Source organism: Schistocerca cancellata, chromosome 6, assembly GCF_023864275.1.
Source record: "Schistocerca cancellata isolate TAMUIC-IGC-003103 chromosome 6, iqSchCanc2.1, whole genome shotgun sequence".
In the NCBI taxonomy this organism is placed as follows: domain Eukaryota; kingdom Metazoa; phylum Arthropoda; class Insecta; order Orthoptera; family Acrididae; genus Schistocerca; species Schistocerca cancellata.
Window position 1 is genome coordinate 148524393 of NC_064631.1, and position 19138 is coordinate 148543530.

The 19138-nt window shown below is 38.6% G+C and overlaps 1 protein-coding gene across 1 annotated transcript in view; it reads right to left on the minus strand.

Annotated features, from left to right (window-relative positions):
• LOC126191307 (speckle targeted PIP5K1A-regulated poly(A) polymerase-like) overlaps positions 1–13465 on the minus strand; it is a 222664-nt gene extending 209199 nt beyond the window's left edge. Inside the window, exon 1 of the mRNA XM_049932136.1 lies at positions 13259–13465. The gene's annotated coding sequence lies outside the window, so the exon portion shown is untranslated. The remainder of the gene's footprint in view (positions 1–13258) is intronic.
• Between the last annotated feature and the right edge of the window lie 5673 nt (positions 13466–19138).

The following is a 19138-nucleotide window of genomic DNA, read 5'->3' on the forward strand; positions in this document are numbered from 1 at the left end:
ATGAGAATGAATGATAATGCGGGACAACAGCTCTACCGGCGCATTTAACCTGGACAGCACTGGCCAGCCAGCTGGTCCAAGTAACTTGCAATGATGTCGGCAGTAGCAGTTCACACATAAAAAGAGATGAGCAGAGAAACAACATAGCTTCGAATGGCATTTAATTTTTAAAGAGAATGAAATAACATTCGGCAAAGCTCCAGCACTACCGCACACATCTTAGGTGACTAGACGGAAAGCAAAAATGTTCTCCTTTTCACTTAACGTAGTATTCTAATTACATACAAGTGTGATGAAAATTCCTAACTTAAAATACAAAGAATTTTTTTGAGTGAGCTATGTGTGATGTAAAAGCATACTGCAGGGAGTGGTATTAATTAGTCAGTCGTCTGGTAAACTCTTAGCTCCTTCCTTATCCGAATCCGAGAAAATACATTTCAGTTCTGGACCCATGATCAGCTACATTGATAATGAGTCGATCAACAGCAGAATCCACGCAGCCACCCAAGGGCCATATTTTCTTCTCTTCTTATATGACGTGCCGTTCTATATACCGCCAGCATTCGGCATTGTTGTGTGAGAAAGCTGCATGCGTTTGGTCCAGTACATCTGGAAACTTAACAATCTTGTTATTTCTAGCAACAAATCCTGTAACTTGGTTCCACATCAGTTCTGTTGGGTTCATATTGTATTGGTACAGTGGCAAACATAAAATTTGGTATGGTGTGCTCGATGCTCAGAAAATAATTGTTTTTAATGTTTCTACGACACTTACGACTCTGGTTCATGTGGGGCTACCTCTGTGGTATAAAACAATGGTTTTTCAATTTTGCCCTGAAAAATTAAATTTTTATGTTTTCTTAGCAGCCTATAATTAAGAATTTACATTTGAAATGAAAAGAGGAATATCGTGTGCAATATGTAATTAGAAGCAAGAGGACGTGCATTATTAACAAAAAATGATGATGAATTTTACAAATACAAGATGTAGGTATTTCAAATTGAACGAAAAAAAAAAATAATAATAACCAGAGAGAGACTTGATCAATTAACTGCAACACCGCTCAATCTACTATGCTACCAATTCTGCTAAACATCCAGTGCGTATTTTGGACTCAACTGTATCAAATACAGTTTCTTGGAAAACCTCAAACACGAAATTATGATAAACATTATGAACAAGCTATTTCTCGGCGGTTTTTAATCATGTTCCACAAGTGTGTTTCACTACGGGCCAGGAAGCAGCCTCAGCCATTTGCTTACTGCCTATTAACATTGCAATCAATCAGAAAACAACAATAGAGAGACTGTGACTGTAAACAATTTTTGAAATAAAAACTACATAGCTAAATTGTGATTACGAAAACTGTTGATGGCTGTTAATACATTAGAATATCTTAAAGCATCATTTAACCCATTAGTGTTCATCATTATTAAGTTTAATTTTCACTTACACAGTTATGAACACTGATAGCAACTTAAGTTGCCAATGGGCACTTACGGTAACAAATGATACACATTTCCAGATTTATTAAAATTTTTATTTTTCGAACAGTTTTTATTACACATTCTTACTGTATTTAAAAAATATTTAAATAGTCAAAACATATCTGAATCATTTGAAAAATTCTCATCTGAATCTTAGCTTAGAGATATTCCAAAATTTATGAAATACCTCAAAACAATCTGGATGAACTGGTGCCTTCACTTCACACATATACACACAGTTCGATTCTTGCATACCTGGCATCTACGGTACTTACATTGTCCTTTGACAGTGAGATGATCTTTTCTGTCCTGCATTATATCATCTGATGAAAGAAATAGTGATGATGAAGCACGAGTTTTCATATTTTGAAGAACAATTTGCCTTTGAAATTTAAGATACAGCAGATCATTTCCCAACTGTCGATATAACGACGGTCCCTCTATGCACGTCACTACTACAACAGAGACCACCACCATTTTTAATTCTCATTTTTATTCCGTATACAGCCGTGAATTGATCATTCAGATTAACCCCTCCCATATGCAGATTATATTGTTTCGCAGCATCAGGTGTCTTTCTCGTTACTCTCTTTCTCTCCATCTGACTAAACCTTTCCACACTTCGTAAAGGTTCTACATAATCACAGTTGGAAAGAACTGTCACTACTGCACTGTCATTCCGTTTCACTGCTGTCATCTGGCCGTTAGATACTGAAACACATTTCCCTCTTTTTTGTTTTCCAAACTCATTCTTTAATGGCAAATTCAGTTGCTTTTCAACTCTGTTCTCTTGCATTGTCCCTGTGCCACCCAAGTTTATTCTACACAGGTCTTCCAGACGCAACTGACGTAAACAAATTGTCAAAGTACATTTTTGTTCCACCTGGAATTTCCATGCTGAACCAAACCAATCGCTTTATCCCCACCATGACCAAGACCAGTTTTTGGTATTTTCATATGTGTGCCACAGTAAGGTTCTGCATGTTTAATGTAGCCATCAGGATTTGCCAAAACTGACCAAATCTAAATGGCATGCCTTTGATGAACTGTTTAGGCCCACCCCTCTCGTAACATGGTACAATACTCTCATCGATACACACTGTCATCAGTACACACTGGATTATCAGAGAGAACTTGCTTGAAAGCATCACTGAGAAAGTTTAACAGTGGCCTTACTTTATAAAATCCATCTTCATTTATGTTCGTATTGTCATTCAAGTTTCTTCAAATCTGTTTTGCCTCATAGATTCCAAAACCAAAGCTACTTTACGATCAGGGTCCTCAAGCAATGCATTCTTTTATTTGGCAATTTATGACAATGTGTGAGAATCAGTATTCCCAGGACTGTGCATAACTCATCGTAGGAAACATTCAGATTATGATTGTCTTTCTGTGCAGCATATAAATTTATTTGGGAAACAATAAAATTTATTAACTCCTCAGAGAAATACTTTTTAAAAAGAGTCCAGCACGGATTTTATTGTATTTGAAAGAAAAATCTAATAAATACAGACCATAAGACTCACTCACTTCTTTTAGTTTCCAGCTTGGATTCTTCATTTAATCCCAAGTTGAGGTGATGGGTTTTATATATGATTTAGTCCTTGAGCATTTGGATGGGGCTGGAGTGTCTGCGGAATCTTCAATATCTTCTACTGCTTCTTGTCCTCACTGCAAAATTTTTACTTCCTCTATCCCTTCGTATTTATAACATTTGATGTGGTTGGAGTTTCTGCGCAAACCTCAGTCAGCTTCTACCTCTTTTAGCCCTTTCATCCCTTTCTCCAAGCACTGCAAAATTCTGACTTGATGCACACTTCCAATTTCCCTCAGTATTTGCAGCAGGAAATGTAGTTTGAATGTCTGTAGAATTCTCAATTTCTGCTTCTTGTTCACTTCTGTTTCTTGTTCACTTCTTGTTCACTTCTGTCACTCACTGCACAATTTTGCCTTAACATGTCCTTATTCTTTCCCTCTGTACTTACAACATGTTCATTTTCTTCGAACTGAACTTGTGCCTATATATATATACAAACAAAAGCGCTGGCAGGTCGATAGACACACAAACAAACACACAAAATTCAAGCTTTCGCAACAAATGGTTGCTTCGTCAGGAAAGAGGGAAGGAGAGGGAAAGACGAAAGGATGTGGGTTTTAAGGGAGAGGGTAAGGAGTCATTCCAACCCCGGGAGCGGAAAGACTTACCTTAGGGGGAAAAAAGGACGGGTATACACTCGCACACACACACATATCCATCCACACATATACAGGCACAAGCAGACATATGTCTGTTTCAATCTTCTTCAAATAATTTATTATTTCGCCCACAGTCCATACATTATTGTCACACCTGAAAGACAACACAAGTGCCCAGTAGCAACCAAAGATGCCAGACACACCTTCCCCAACATAAATCATGCCAAAAGCAAATTTACAAATTCCAAAGAAATCCTGCATATAATTTAGACAATTTATTACAAGATAGCAAAGAAAATTTACTCAAGTACTCATATATTGTCTTTACTTAAGATTTTTCATCGAAGTGGTTTTTAACACGCATACTCACTGAAGAGGTTTAACATTCGTAAGCAACAACAATGGACTGAATACTGATACTTCAAATTTTAAACAACAAAGAAAAAGTCCATAACTGCTTCCAACAGTTAAATTATGTACAGCTTATCATTAGCAATTTTAGTTGCAGCTGGGCATTAGCGGGTTAATGTAGCTTAGTAATAAGATATCTAATGCATAAGAAGGACGTATACTACGGTTTCTGACCAATCATCGTGTTTGTGTTTGTAGGTTTATTCTAATGATGAACAGAGTATAGACTGGAATTGCTTGTCACATTGATTGGCTCACGACTTTCATATCAATAGTGATTTGGACTCCACTAGCAAGGGCGTGGACACGTCAGAGGCAATGTATTTTACGGACTACAAGACACTACAGACTATAAGAAGTGCCTTAATTTTTAAGCAATTAAAAAAAAAAAAAAAAAAATTATTATTTGATTGCCAAGCCAGACTAAAAAAATTCTTAGTTTATAAAACCAAAGCGAACTTTAATATCCCTGAAAATTGTCACTGAATTTTATTCTTCCTCTTGGTCATCATCGTTGTCCCCTTCATATAAAAGATGGTCTTCATTGCCATCGAGAGCGTTACTTACGCCGCACTTCTTGAAAGATTTAACAACAATGTCTTCTCTCACTCTAGACCACAACTGTTTTATCCACTGGCATACTTGTTTGTAGGTCAATTTAAACCCTTAATTCACGAGGTGTGGTCTCTCAGGCTGCATGAACATTTTCGAACTCGCTCTCCAAGGCCAGTTGTTGTGGAATGCTTCTATACTCCCCCTACCCTCCTTAAATTGCCAAGCCTACGATGTTTTGCTGTCGGTTGTGTTATGTCTTCTGTGCTTATTGCTGACACATGTTACTGATACGTGTTGGAGTCTCCCAGACCACTCCTCATGAACTGTGTACCTGTTTTCCTTAGTACATTACCGTATAGCTCAAAATGTGTTCACACAAATTTGTCAGTTTTAACTTTCCCAAGTTTGATGAAATTGTTAGTCGGTGTATGGAGGGATGTGTCAGTGATATAGATCAAGAAATAAACGAAAAAGACTAATATTTTACATTAGCCAGTGATCACAGTTCTGCTAGTGAACAAGAGAATCATTCAGAGGAAGAACTTCAGGAAAGTTGTCATAGGGATTTGTCTGTTTCTTCAATGAAATACTTCAAGTGTCTGCTAAAATTGAATGTGTTCTGAATGGTGATAACAAGTTCCCAGCAATCCATGTGACTGTGACAAGAGTTTCTTTTTGTAGCTATCGGGTGGAATCTTTATGCGCAAATTTAAACCCTGGAATTTAGTTCCATATGGAAATTTATTTGCTACAGAGATTGTATAATTTTTCATAATGTAAAATTCAGTACTCTAACAGTCCATTTATGTAAAGTATTTAAAATAACCACACAACATTATGTGCTTTTGTGTGATAAATAGTAAAATGCTGCAGGCTTTGTTTAGTGCAATATAATAAACTAGAAGCATTTAAACAACACTTAAATAATTGTGAACATGAATGTCACATAGCATAAATTACCAATTTCATATGATTTTTGCCTTAAATCTCGGTATAAACATAGGGGTCCCAGAGACTCCACCTCGTGGTATACATTACAGAAAAGTCACCTCACGAGTTAAAGGTTAAAGCTCCCTTCGGCATAAATTTATGTTAGGTTTCATCAATCATTCATTTGTTCCATTCCTCTTTCACAATACACTTTAAATGGTTTATTTATCGAGATATCAAGAGGCTGCGACAGTGGAGTCAAGTCCTCCCATAATAAAAACAAACTCTGTATTTCCCTGTCCCAATTTCTCTTTCACAAACTTCTTCAAATGCCTACTAAAATGATCTAGCACAAGAAGACAACTCTTCTTCAATAAAGCACCGTTCCTTCTCTCCCACACTATGCTAATCCATAATTTCATACCAGCCTCATCCACCCAATCCTTGTCATGTACATGAACACCACCACCTGGCAGTATTTCAGGTTTTGGCATTGTTTTGCACTTGAAAACGATCATTTAGTACCGTCAACACAACATGAAATGACAATAGTTTTGTCGATTTCTTTATGTCCACTTGTCTTTATGGTTGCAGTTTAGCACTTTTCGTGGCAACACTTCTGTTACTTGGCACATAAAATACCAGAGGAGTATCATCCATATTCAGTATTTGGCTTAGTTCCACACTTTTTTTTTCATTGTTGAATAATAAGGTGATGGAAATATAACATTTTCTCTTCATATTCTAGTGGCATTTTCAGAAATATTTTAGTTTTGGCTCGCACACTAAATCCATTACGCTTCTTAAACCTGTAGCACCAACAAACTCCACCCTTAAAAGTCTGGTAAGCTCCACTGTAGCGCTAGCTTACGAATGTGTATTTGAATGATATTATTGTTAATTCCAATGCCATTTTGATGGTGTCCTTGAATCTACTTTAATATGTCATCTTCTAGTTTTGGCCATTTTGCACTCACTCCTCTATTTACACATTTACTCTTTCCCATTTTTTCCAGTTCTTCTTTACTAGCCTGCCAATAGTGAAAGTTTTTTTTCTGTTAATGGAGGGCCAAAATGACACTCAGCTGCTCTATTTCCAGGTTCTTCTGCATATGCTACCACTTTCAACTTATTACCCGCGCCATAAGAATACCCTTTTTTCCCATTACGAAACTAGCTATTAACAAAAATATTGTACTGTTACTGATCGCACAAATCACTTCCATTTCAAGTTCACTGGCACCATAGATTGCAATGACACATCTTGGGCTGGACTGTTCCGGGTTTGGGATGGCGGCGTGGGAAGGAGAAAGTGTTTGCAAGCTTGTGAATTCCTGCAACTCATGTTTGTTGCATCTGTTACTGTCAGTTGAGTCCTGTGTTGCCAGACAGAGATAGGTTTTCCGCAGCATCAAACATATGGCCATTTTTAAAACTGGGTGTAATTTTAAATCAAATACTGGAAACTTTTAAATTAATTTAGATTATAAGACACACCTGAATTTTGGAGGCAATTTTTCGAAGGTAAATGTGCTTCTTAACAGTCTGTAAAATACGGTATTAAGGCTGCAAGCAGCAAATGCGGACCGACATCGTATGAAGAGCCACCAATAACAAAGGAAACTCCCCATCGCACCCCCCTCAGATTTAGTAGTAAAATGGCACAGTGAAAACCCTGTCAAAAACTGAGCACAGATTAAGCACGAAAACAGGAAGAAGGTGTAAAAAACTGAAAAAAAGAAGGCATTCACAATTCATGCCTTCGAAGCAGATGAAGAAATTCCAGCAATTTCAATTGCAAGTTTACAACCAGGACAGTATGTTGCATGTAAGTATGTACAACAATTTCTAGTGGGTTGGAAACGTGTGTGAAGTTTCACATGAGCAACAAGATGTTCTCATCAAGTTCATGCACCTACAAAGTTCTGCTCGTTTCCTCCACTGGCCAACTGCTAAAGACACCTGCTGGATTCCTGAGCAACATATTTTCGTGATTTTTGAAGCACCACCAACATTATTATCAGGAAAATAGTACAGTTACCAAAAATGGAACTGACTCTTTAGTATTTTTGTTTTGCAAATTTGCTGTTTTGTGTATTATATTTGTTTTTATGGTATGTGTTAAATTAATGTTTGAAACTGATTTATATACTGGAATACAAACAATTAATTCTGTGATTTCATAAGCAAAATATTTCACCTTTCTATCTTCTCAAAGAGCTAAAATAATTATTTTTGAAACATATTCTTACTCATCAATATGCAAGGTCCAGAAGTTAAACAATATAGCCTTGAAAGCTTAAAGCATGCTCTTTCTAGCTGTGGCAAGAAAAAACGCATTGAACAAGACACAGTTGAGATATTGCCCCCCAAAAACACCAGAAAATTCACACGTAGAAAATTTTGGCTAACTTTGTACATGCATATCTTTTCATTTAGGTATCCAATGTTAATTAAATTTGATCTATATATAAAAATCACAGGTAAGAATAACTCTCTGAAGTTTTGGTGTGATTGGTTCATATAAAAAGTAGCCGTGGTCGGTCAAACCTTGGCTCTCAGAATAGTGTGAGAAATTTTTCAGCCACTTTAGAGGCTTTTATCTATATTTAGGGGTAGATAAATCCCTAATTTTTGCCATGGTGTGATTCAGCATAAATAGTTGTCTATGTATATTAAAACAAATAACCAAAAGTTTTCTAGAACTTCTAAGAAAGCTGAGCAAACTTGGCACATTTACACCTTCGTATGTGATGTGGAGGTACGTAGTCTCTCTTTAAAAGCCCCTAAAAATGTAACCACTGAAGAAACTGGAGTGAAATTTGGTACACAACCATCCAAGACCACACGGAACCTTTACACCAAATTTCATTAGATTCGGATATGGTCGAGGGGGGTTCCCGGTCCCCTTGATGTGGAATGACCCAAGTGCAATATCAAGCGAAGTTGCCCAAGCACGGCGTAGTGGTTAAGTGGTCACGGTGTTGGACTGAAAAGCGGACAGGCTGTGTTCAAGTAAGTGGTAAGTATACGTTACTGTCGCAAGTACATGTGGTGAATAGTGAGAGCAGGCGAGTTACCACAAAGACGTCTCAGAGAAATGAAAACAACAAACACACGAGGGTGAACTATGGTACAACAAAGGAATTCAAAAGTCAAAAAGTCCCAAATGGAACACAGCTTTAAAAATGTTAAAAACATATGGTTTGACATAGAACAGAGAAACTGTGTGATTGTGAAACTGTTGCATTTATTATTACTTTATGTGACAAAGTATTATAATTTCATCATTTCCTTGGGAGTGATCGCATTCACATTCATACGAATACCTAAACCTGGCAAAGTGGCATATCTCACTCACCCACCAGATGTACAAATTAGGTGAAATTAGGTGCATCGGTAAGAGACTCCTATCATATGACACATGTACTGTCACTAATGCCATGTATGACACACCAGACGTGTTTTCCGGTGGAGGATTTGGCTGACTTGTACGGTAAGTATGAGGGGCACGAAAGGGAAGCAGTGGTGGGGAAGGGAGTGAGACAGGGTTGTAGGCTATCCCCTATGTTATTCAATCTGTACATTGAGCAGGCAATAAAGGAAACCAAAGAAAAATTTGAAGTAGGAATTAAAATCCATGGAGAAGAAATAAAAACATTGAGGTTTGCCGATGACATTGTAATTCTATCAGAGACAGCAAAGGTCTTGGAAGAGCAGTTGAATAGAATGGACAGTATCTTGAAAGGAAGACATAAGATGAAAATCCACAAAAACAAAACAACGATAATGGAAAGTTGTCCAATTAAATCAGGTGATGTTAAAGGAATTAGATTAGGAAACAAGACGCTTAAAGTAGCAGATGAGTTTTGCTATTTGGGCAGCAAAATAACTGATGATGGCTGATGTAGAGAGGATATAAATTGTAGACTGGCAATGGCAAAAAAAAAAGCATTTCTGAAGAAGGGACGTTTGTTAACATCAAGTATAGATTTAAATGTTGTAAGTCTTTTCTGAAGGTATTTGTCTGATGTTTAGCCGTGTACGAATGTGAAGCAAGGATGATAAACAATTTTCACAAAAAGAGAATACAAGCTTTTGAAATATATGCTACAAAAGAATGTTGAACCTTAGGTGAGGCAATCATGTTAATTAATGGGGTACTGAATAGAATTGGCGAGACAAGAAATTTGTAGCACAACTTGACCAAAAGAAGGGAGTGGTTGGTAGGACACATCCGATACATCAAGGAATCACAAATTGGAGGGAAGTGTGGGAGGTAATTATCGTAAACAGATGAATACATTAAGCAGGTTGAGAAGGATGTAGGCTGCAGTAGTTATTCGGAGATGAAGAGGCTCACATGGGATAGAACAGCATGCAGAACTGCATCAAACCACTCTTTGGACTGAAGACCAAAACAACAAAAACAACCCTTTCTTTCCTCCTTTTTATGGTTCTATATCTTTTGTTTTCTGGCCTGTATATTTGTCCCCTCCCATAATACGTCTACCATGTATAATGAACTTTGTTTTCCGCTCTTATTGCTTTTTTAGTAATCTCTGTCTTATTTATTATCCTATCTTTGACCTTAGAAGTTCTCAGGTTTTCAAATATCATCTGGGGTGGGCAACAACAATCAGTCTTTCCATCCTGTCCTGTCCCTCTCCCCTGATAACTTGGGCGATATTTCCACAATTCTTTCCATTTCTCAAGCCTTAAGAGTCATTTTCCTTCATCCCTATTGCTTTCCCTTCAACCTTGCCTGGAGGAGCAGTCACTGGCCCCTAAAGCTTGTAATAGTCCATAGTCTCTTTTTGGGCTATGTGTTTTCTCTTGCCAACGATAGGTGAGTATATTTTTTTGCTCTATTCATTATATTTTCAAGCACTGATGTTTTCAATAATACTTTGATGAGTCACTGGGATTTGATAGTAGGAAAAGAAAGTGAATGATTAACAATGGAACCTGAACTGGGGGAAGGAATGAAAAAGGGGAGCTGCCTGATAGAATTTTGCACAGAGCACAATTTAATCATTGCTAACACTTGGTTTAAGAATCATGAAAAAAGTCTGTATATGCGGAAGACAGCTAGGGACACAGTCTGCTTAAGACTGATCACATAATGATAACACAAGAGACTCTGCAATCAGGTTCTACACCATAAAGCATTTCAAGTGGCATATTAGACTCTGGCCACAATTTACAGTTTATGGAATGCAGATTGAATCTTAAGCAATTGCAAAATGGATGGTGTTTATGGTCATGAGCTCTGTATGAATTGAAAGAACCGCAGGCTGAAATTGGGAATTTCTGAACTGAAACAGAGGAAAGAAATGCAATAGAAGAGGAATGGGTAGCTTTAAGAGGTGACATAGTGAAGGTAGCAGAGGATCAGGAGACAAAAAGACCAAACCTAGTAGAAATCCCTGTAAAACAAATGAGATATTGAATTTAATTGGTGATATAAAAATGCATGAAATGAAGCTGGTAAAAGAGAATATAAACATCTAAAAATGAAACTGATGGGAAATGTAGAAATTCTTGGAAATCACAGGAGATACTGAATTTACAGGTGAAAGGAAAATATGTGCAAATGTATCAAATGAAGCAAGTAAAAGAGAATACAGATGCCTAAAAAATTAAATGGACACAAAATGCAAAATGGGTAAGCAGCAAAGGCTAGAGGACAAATGCAAGGCTGTAGAAATATGCACGACTGGGGGAAAGATAGATTCAGCCTATAGAAAAATTAAAGAGGCTTTTAGAGATGAGAGAAGCAGTTTCATGAAGAACAAGATATGAAATGGCAAACCAGTACTAAGTAAAAGAGGGAAAGCTAAAAGAATATACAGACAGTCTATAAAGCAGAAACTAAGTCAAGGACAATATTACAGGAAGAGAAGACAGAGTTGGTGAAAATGAGACAGGAGATATGCTACTTCAAGAATAACTTGACAGAGCACTGAAAGACCTAAGATGGAAATAAGCCTCTAGAGTAGCCATCCATTCAGAATTATAGAGATTCTTGACAGAGCCGACCATTGCAAAACTATTATACTGTTCAGTCAGTGTGCAAGATATATGACAGGGGGAAATACCTTCAGGCTTCAAGAATGTAATAATTCCAGTTCCAATGAGGACAGTTGGTTATGTAACAGCTATGAATACTATCGAATCATTGCATTAATAAATACAGTTACAACACAATGGCACAAATTAATTACAGAAGAACAGAAAACTAGCAGAAGCTGATGATCTCACATTGTTTTCTGGAGAATGTTTGAACAAGTGAGGAAATATTTATCCTATCTTAACTTAAAAACAGAGGTGCAGAAAGGAAAATTTATGTTTATAGCTCTTGAAGATATAGATGTTTGTGACAATGTTGACTGGGCAACATTCCCTGAAATTTTTAAGGTAGCAGGGCTAAAATATATGGAGTGAAAGGTTACTTTACAATGTCAGTCAACCTGTACACTGAGCAACCAGTAAGGAAACAATCACTATACTAAATAACTGTTGAAAATGATTCTTATATTCAATGTTTATTACCTCCTCATAAGTGAAAATACGTTCAAAAATTTATTGACTCATTCCATATCCACAACAATCATTCCCTTTGGTATTTGCGGAAGGTGCATTAGCATACTGGATTTTCAATGTAAATATTTATTGTACGTTCATGTTCTTCTGACACATTCTACATCCTGGAGGATCTCCTCACTATGGATCCACTGTAGTGAAATGATCTAATCTAATCCAATCAAGAAAAATCTGGAAAGGGATTTAAAATTGAGGGAGTAGAAACAAAAACTTTGAGGTCTGTTGATGATGCTGTAATTATGTCAGAGACAGCAAAGGGCTTGGAAGCACAGTTAACTGGAATGCTTCGTGCCTAGACAAAAGATTGAATATAATCAAACTGAAATGAAATGTAATTGAATTATAGCAGGCAATGCTGCAGTGACCAGATTAAGGGATGAGATATTAAACGTAGTTTTTGGGGCAGAAAAATAACTGATGATGGCCGAAGTAAGGAGAATATAAAATGTAGAGAGACAGTAGCAAGTAACGCATTTCTGAAAAAAGCATCTTTTCTAAAGGTATTTGGTTGGAATGTAGCCTTGTATGGAAATGAAACATGAATTATAAACAATTCAAACATAAAGAAAGCAGAAGTTTTTGAAATAAGATGTTGCAGAACAATGCTGAACGTTAGATAAGTAGATCGAATAATTAATGACACGGTAATTAATGTTGCACGCCAACGAGAACCATTTAATTTTTGGGTCTATGGAACGAAAACAATCTAATCAACTGACGGAAAAAGAGGTTGATGCACTACTTGCCTAAAAAATGGGCTCAGTTGATGGAAAACAACCAGATGCATCAAGGAACAGTTTGGCCATGGCTGTAACTGTGGAGGATAAAAATTGTTGAGAGGTCATAGGTGTGAATATGGAAGTAGATTCGTATGGATGCAATTCCTAATAATTCTTCAGAAACGAAGAGGCTTGCACAGGTTAGATTTACATGCAAAGTTACATCAAACCATTCTTCGAACCGCACACTACAACAATGATAGTAACAGCAGACACTTAAAATGAGCCATGAGCTTAAATACTGATATCGGCGAAAAAACACAATAGAATTGAAAGTGACAGCAGTTACAAACCACAATGGAACAGTAGCGTCTATCTCGAACTCATGGCCATTGTTTACAGCTTGCCACAGGCGGTGTTTGTTGTTACCACACAGCTACATCAAACAGTTTTCCGCTGTAAACAATAAACACAAGCACTGTCATTTGTTATTAAAACACAAGAAGCCACCACGTCAGAGATGTTAACTGTGCCTGTAAAAATACGAGCGAGTAACTAAAAATCGAAAGCACGTCCGCCACCCGACTGAAATCGAAAAGCGGTCACATGACTTCCCTCGCTCGCTACTTTCGAGCCTTCATATTGAATTCATGATTTCATCATATTTCGGTTGCTTCCGCATTATAACGTGCGTGCTATGACAGAATCCCGTTTCTTGGCAAAGGCGCAATGAAGATGTATCACCTTAGGTGCGCTATTTATCAAAATTAAATGTCAGGTAATGACACATCGCCTGCAAAAATTCAAGAAAATTTACTACAAACAATTGTAATGGGGTATTTAGCATCTGTTTCATGTAGGCGGGGGGTTAGAGACGTAATGTTCTGGACTGAAAAACACCAAGTTCGGAATTAGATACCTTCTATTTTTTTTTTCCTTCGCGTTTGTAACACACTTTACGAATTACTTATTCGTGTAATAGAAATACAGTCTACATTATGCAATGTTACTTATAAATAACGCGTTCCTTCCATGTTATGACTTCAAGCTGCGTGGAAAATGAACGATGGAATTGCTGTGTGTGGAACTACTAGCAACTATTTATATTTCGTTTTGACACAAATATTTGACCGTTTTCTCCGAATATGTCACGCTCTCCATGTGTGTGGTTAAGGGAGGAGTCGGAGTACAGCTTAAAATTCTTGCAAGTAAAACGAGCGGCAATTATATATATATTCCCGCCTATCACAAATATTTGGCTGTTATCGTCGGAAATGTCACGATATCCGATGGTGTGGTTAGGCAGGAACCTAAGAGTACAGCATAAATGTCTGCACGAAAAACGAGGCGCGATCATTTTCTAGCCTTGGCTGTCATCAATACTTAGCTGATTATTCGAAATAAGTCGCGAGTTTTGAGGGCATGGTTAGGTAAAAACCTAAGCGAATCTAAAAAACTAAGACTTAAAATTGCTGCGAATGAAACAAGCAGCAATTGCATTTTCACTACCTTACCACGAATATTTAATTGCGATCGAATCCTAACCGTGTAACTGCTTATGTAAATTTATCGGTCAAGGGTAAAATCATACCACGCGGGTGACGGACGTCAAGTAATCGCTTTCTGATTGCAGCCGAGTGCCAGGAGTACTTTCAATTTGTAGTCTCTCATCTAATTAAGCGGTGTTATCATGACGTCAAAAACTTGAAGCGGAAGTCCGCCATCTTAGTTGTATTCAAATATTTGATTTTTCCGAGCCGTGGAAGTTGTTAGGTCAAAAATGTCAGCTGGCATTGTTTATGGTTGTACTACCACAGTCTAACATAACAGTCGCGACACTTCGCTTCGATTTTGTTGCCTCGTGGTGCTACAGAAGAATGCTGAAGATAAGGTGGGTAGATCACGTAACTAATGAGGAGGTATTGAATAGGATTGGGGAGAAGAGAAGTTTGTGGCACAACTTGACTAGAAGAAGGGATCGGTTGGTAGGACATGTTTTGAGGCATCAAGGGATCACAAATTTAGAATTGGAGGGCAGTGTGGAGGGTAAAAATCGTAGAGGGAGACCAAGAGATGAATACACTAAGCAGATTCAGAAGGATGTAGGTTGCAGTAGATACTGGGAGATGAAGAAGCTTGCACAGGATAGAGTAGCATGGAGAGCTGCATCAAACCAGTCTCAGGACTGAAGACCACAACAACAACAACAACATTGATCCAGTAGCGCGCCACTCGACCAGTAAGTAAAACTGTTGAGTTCGTCGCGATCGTGAAAGCGAATGTTGTTGTTGCTGTATTCTTAAGTCCAGAGACTGGTTTGATGCAGCTCTCCACGCCACTCTGTCCTGTGTAATCTTATTCATCTCTAAGTAACTACTGCAATCTACATTCTTCTGTATCTGCTTAGTGTATTCATCTCTTGGTCTCCCACTGCGATTTTTACCCTCCACGCTGCCCTCCAATACTAAATTGGTGATCCAATGTCATGTCCAGAACATGTCATACCAACCGATCCCTTCTTCTAGACAAGTTGTGCCACAAATTCTTCTTCTCACCAATACTATTCAGTGCCTCCTCATCAGTTACATGATCTACCAATCTAATCTTCGCCATTCTTCTGTAGTATCACATTTTGAAATCTTCTATTCTCTTCTTGTCTAAACCATTTTTTTGTCCATATTTCACTTTCATACATAGCCACACTCCATACAAATACTTCCAGAAAAGACTTCCTGACACTTAAATCTATACTCGATGTTAACAAATTTCTCTTCTTCGGAAACGCTTTCCTTGCCATTGCCAGTCTATATTTTATATCCTCTCTACTTCGACCATCATCAGTTATTTTGCTTCCCAAATAGCAAAACTCATCCACTACTTTAAGTGTCTCATTTCCTAATCTAATTCCCTCAGCATCACCTGATTTAATTAGACTACATTCCTCTATCCTCGTTTTGCTTTTGTTGATGTTCATCTTATTGCCTCCTTCCAAGACACTGTCCATTCCGTTCAAGTGCTCTTCAAGGTCTTTTGTTGTCTCTGAGAGAATCACAATGTCGTCGCCAAAGCTCAAAAAATTTATTTCCTCTCCATGGATATTAATTCCTGGTCCAAATTTTTTCTTTCACTTCCTTTACTGCTAACCGAGCGAGGTGGCGCAGTGGTTAGCACACTGGATTCACATTCGGGAGGACGACGGTTCAATCCCGTCTCCGACCATCCTGATTTAGGTTTTCCGTGATTTCCCTAAATCGCTTCAGGCAAATGCCGGGATGGTTCCTTTGAAAGGGCACGGCCGATTTCCTTCCCCATCCTTCCCTCACCCGAGCTTGCGCTCCGTCTCTAATGACCTCGTTGTCGACGGGACGTTAAACACTAATCTCCTCCTCCTCCTCCTTTACTGCTTGGACAATATACAGGTTGAATAAAATCTGGAATAAGCTACAACCCTCTCTGACGCTATCCGCACCCACTGCTTCCCTTTCAAGCTCCTCAACCCTTATAATTGCCATCTGGTTTCTGTACAAATTGTAAACAGCTTTTCGCTCCCTGTATTTAACCCATGCCACCATCAGAATTTGAGAGTATTCCAGTGAACACTATCAAAAGCTTCCTCTGATTCTACAAATGCTAGAAATGTAGGTTTGCCTTTCCTTAATCTATCTTCTAAGATAAATTGTACTGTCAGTATTGCCTCACGTGCTCCTACATTTCTACGGAATCCAAACTGAGCTTCCCCGAGGTCAGCTTCTACGTTTTCCCATTCGTCTGTAAGGAATTCGTGTTAGTACTTAACAGCTGTGACTTATTAAACTGATAGTTCAGTAATTTTCACAGCTGTCAACACCTGCTTTCTTTGGGATTGGAATTATTACATTCTTCTTGAAGTCTGAAGGTATTTCGCCTGGGCCGGCCGCGGTGGTCTAGCAGTTCTAGGCGCTCAGTCCGGAGCCGCGCAACTGCTACGGTCGCAGGTTCGAATCCTGCCTCGGGCATGGATGTGTGTGATGTCCTTAGGTTAGTTAGGTTTAAGTAGTTCTAAGTTCTAGGGGACTGATGACCACAGATGTTAAGTCCCATAGTGCTCAGAGCCATTTGAACCATTTCGCCTGTCTCAGACATGTTGCTCACCAGATGCTAGAGTTTTGTCAGAGCTGGCTCTCCCAAGGCTATCAGTAGTTCTGATAGGATGTTGTCTACTCCCAGGGCCTTGTTTCCACTTAGGTTTTCTAGTGCTCTGTCAAATTCTTCATGCAATATCATATCTGCCATTTCATCTTCACCAACTTCCTCTTCCATTTCCATAAAATTGCCCTCAAGTACATCGCCTTTGTATACACCCTCTATATACTCCTTCCACATTTCTGCTTTCCCTTCTTTGGTTCGAACTGGTTTTTCATCTCAGCTCTTGATATACGATGGACGTTTGAAAAATCCGTGTAAAGTCCGAGAGATGGCGCCACCGCGCGTATCGAGGTCCTGTTTAGTTAGTAGCGTGACTCTAAACCTTCGACTAGAACAGTTTATAAGTGGTTTCAAAATTTTTGGTGTGGTCATATTTGCACAAATGATACTGAACGTTCTGGACGACCTCTTGAGGTTACAACTCCAGAAATCATTGATAAAATACATGATATGGTGATGGACGACAGAAGAGTTAAGGTGCCCGAGATAGCTGGTGCTGTGGGCGTCTCGAATGAACGGGTACATAATGTTTTGCATAAATATTTGGACATGAGAAAGCTATCCGCAAGATGGGCTCTGCGATTGCTCAAGCTTGACCAAAAACGGAATCGTGTGAAGTGTTGCAAGGATAGTTTGCAGCAATTCAGGAAGAATCTACTGGACTTTAAGCATCGTTTCGTCACTGAGGATGAAACATGGATACATTACTATACTTCGGAGACCAAACAACAATCTAAACAATGGGTTACCAAGGGAGAATCTGCACCAAAAAAGGCGAAGACCTTTCTTTCGGCCTGAAAGGTTGTGTCGACTGCCTTTTGGGATTCACAAGGGATAATCCTCATCGATTATCTGGAAAAGTATAAAACTATTACAGGTGCATATTATTAATCGTTATTGGACCGTTTGAAAACCGAGCTGCAAGAAAAACGCCGGCGATTGGACCGCAAAAAAGTCCTTTTCCATCACGACAATGCACCAACACACACCTCAGCAGTTGTGGTCGCAAAATTAATGGAAACAGGATTCCAACTCGTTTCACATCCCCCCTATTCTCCAGACTTGACACCCTCGGATTACTATTTGTTCCCAAATTTGAAAAAATGGCTGGCGGGACAAAGATTTTATTCAAACGAGAAGGTGATTGCAGCAACTAATAGCTATTTTGCAGATTTGGAAATTCCTATTATTCGCAAGGGATCAACAAATTAGAACAGTGTTGGACAAAGTGCATAAGAATAAAAGGAGACTATATCGATGTCCTCCCGAGTAGTCCCTGCCCGGAGATCAGAGTGCGGGACTATTTTACCTCTGGAATATTGTACCCAAGAGGACGCCATCAGCATTTAACCATATAGTAAAGCTGCATGCCCTTGGGAAAAATTACGGCTGTAATTTTCCCATGTTTTCAGCTGTTCACAGTACCAGCACAGCAAAGCTGTTTTGGTTTATGTTACAAGGCCAGATCAGTCAATCTTCCAGACCATTGCCCCTGCAACTACTGAAAAGGCTGTTGCCCTTCTTCAGGAACAACACGTTTGTCTGCCCTTTCTATAGAAACCCCTCCATTGCTGTTGCACCTACAGTATGGCTATCTGTATCGCTGAGGCATGCAAGCATCCCCAGTAAAGGCAAGGTCCACGGTTCATGGGGGGGGGGGGGGGGGGGGGCAAGTGAATAGTAGATGTTTATGTTGGTTTGTACAGTGGTTTGATTTGTACAATGGTTTTTACAAACGGGGGCCTCTTTAGCGCAATAAATTGCAGCAAGAACAAGAAGAAGATGCCACACCTGTGTTTGTTTCAGGTTTCCCAAGGACCCTGAGAGTTATGTACCATCATGTTACTAAACTCTGTCGTCAGGATTCACTTGCAAACTACATACGTATTATTGATTAGTGTCTCGTTTTAGGAGGAGAAAGTGGCTAGTGAACAGCAGACGAGAAGGTATTATGAAAAAAGACTGTGTTTACCTTTATAATAATGTTAAGTTTTGTTCGCTACATTTCGAACCAAACCAGTTCATGAATGCAGACAATAATAAACTCG